The sequence below is a fragment of the Physeter macrocephalus genome, chromosome 11 (genome assembly GCF_002837175.3).
Source record: "Physeter macrocephalus isolate SW-GA chromosome 11, ASM283717v5, whole genome shotgun sequence".
Taxonomy (NCBI): Eukaryota; Metazoa; Chordata; class Mammalia; order Artiodactyla; family Physeteridae; genus Physeter; species Physeter macrocephalus.
The window spans coordinates 141437130-141439234 of NC_041224.1; the positions used below are offsets into that span (position 1 = coordinate 141437130).

General features: G+C 44.3%; 1 pseudogene; it reads right to left on the minus strand.

The window, feature by feature from the left end:
• Window positions 1-218: 218 nt before the first annotated feature.
• LOC102996891 (transformer-2 protein homolog alpha-like) lies at window positions 219-1093 on the minus strand (annotated as a pseudogene).
• Between the last annotated feature and the right edge of the window lie 1012 nt (window positions 1094-2105).

Consider the following 2105-nt stretch of genomic DNA (forward strand, 5'->3'; position numbering starts at 1 on the left):
AATGATAACAATTACATCTTTAAGAATATAATAAAAGGGGTGAAAACAGCAATACAATCGACAAAGTGTAGATGCTAAATAAACCAAAGATGTTTTTAAGGGTTCTTTTTAAGGAGTAGGAAGGATTGGAAGCTTGGCGAAATCCAGAATTAAACAAAAAAAGAGAAAGGGAAAAAAAAGAAAGAAAAAGATGTCCTCAACTGCAACCACTCTGTTTATCAATAGTGTATTGGGCTGTAGGAACAAGATATTGATCGTGACCTGTATCGACTATAGTAAGGAGAAGGCGATCTTCTTCTGTACCGGTAATCATAGTCTTCGTATCTGTCATACCCACGATCATATCCTCTATCATAGTAAGAATCTCGACGTCTGCCACCTCCTCCACCTCCACCACCTCCACCACCACTGTGAGTTGGTCTGCCCATGTATATGCCTGGTGTAGGTGTGTGCGCTCTCTTGGTGATAGAATAATTTACACGAATTCTTCTACCATCCAGCTCCATTCCATTTGCCCTTTCCATAGCCTCCTTTGAGTCATCTAGTCTCTCGAAATAAACAAAAGCAAAGCCTCGTGATCGTCCAGTTCACTGGTCATAAACCACATTGACACTACTCAATGTTCCATATCAAGAAAATACTTCGCGAAGATCTCTCTCTGTTGTGTACAAACTGAGGCCAAACACTCCTAGACAAGTGTTGGGATCTGGATTTGCCCTGCTGCCTGTATGTCTTCTCTGGTTAGACATTGGAGAATGACTTCGGCTCCTGCAACGCCGGTATTCTGGTGTATAGGACCTATTTTGAGATCGTCTCCTATGAGAGTGAGAATGGGATCTGGATCAAGTGTAACGTCTATGAGAATGCCTCCTTGACCTCGACCTGGATTTTGATCTTGATCGAGAATGGGATTCAGAGTGTTTGGAAACTCTTGATGGACTACGAGATCCTGACCTGCTCTCCGATTTTACACGAGCAAGAGTTCCCTCTGGAGATTTTGACTGAGAGCGAGACTCTCTGCCCTTGAAGTTGTTCTCCTCTACATCACTCATGTCGGCCAGGCACTCCCCAGAATTAAATAAGACACAGGTCTCGGCTTGAGGGCCGATGGCCTAATCAACCAGCTGACTGGACCGTGGGGAGGAGGAAAGAGTCGGCAACAACAGTCGCTCCACTCCACTCCCACTCGGTTGCAGGCTCCGGCAAAAATCCACAATAACTTTTTATAAATAAAAAATACAGACACACAAAACAGTACTGCCTGTTTTTCAAAGATAGATGCACAACTCAAGGTTTATAAGAAACATCAAATGTATGCCTATTATTGGGATGGGGGTAGGACTGGATATAAAATAAAACAAGGGCCTTATATAGACAAATGATGATAATGTGCTGTGATCTGAGGAATACAATCAACTTTCTGAGTCGCAGGTATAATAAATAAATAAAAGACAACAAAAGAAAGGAGGTAGAGGAAAGAATTCTCCCACACAAAGGACTGGTCAGCTCTCTAGCGAATTAAGACTACCAGAGTCAGTAAGAGTGTAGTAGGAGGGCGAGAGAAGATGGCGGAAGAGTAAGATGCAGAGATCACCTTCCTCCTCACAGATACATCAGAAATACATCTACACGTGGAACTGCTCCTACAGAACATCAACTGAATGCTGGCAGAAGACCTCAGACCTTCCAAAAGGCAAGAAACTCCCCACGTACCTGGCCGTGTGGATTAATGGCTCTTGGTGCTCCAGCCAGGTGTCAGGGCTGTCTCTGAGGTGGGAGAACCAACTTCAGGCTGCCTAAAATCATAATAAGGCTACAGACACCCCAAAACACACCACCAGACGTGGACCTGCCCACCAGAAAGACAAGATCCAGCCTAATCCACCAGAACACAGGCACTAGTCCCCTCAACCAGGAAACCTACACAACCCACTGAACCAACCATCGCCACTGGGGACAGACACCAAAAACAACGGGAACTACGAACCTTCAGCCTGCAAAATGGAGACCCCAAACACAGTAAGCAAAATGAAAAGAAAGAAAAACACACAGCAGATGAAGAAGCAGGGTAAAAACCCACCAGACCTAACAAATGAAGAGGAAAT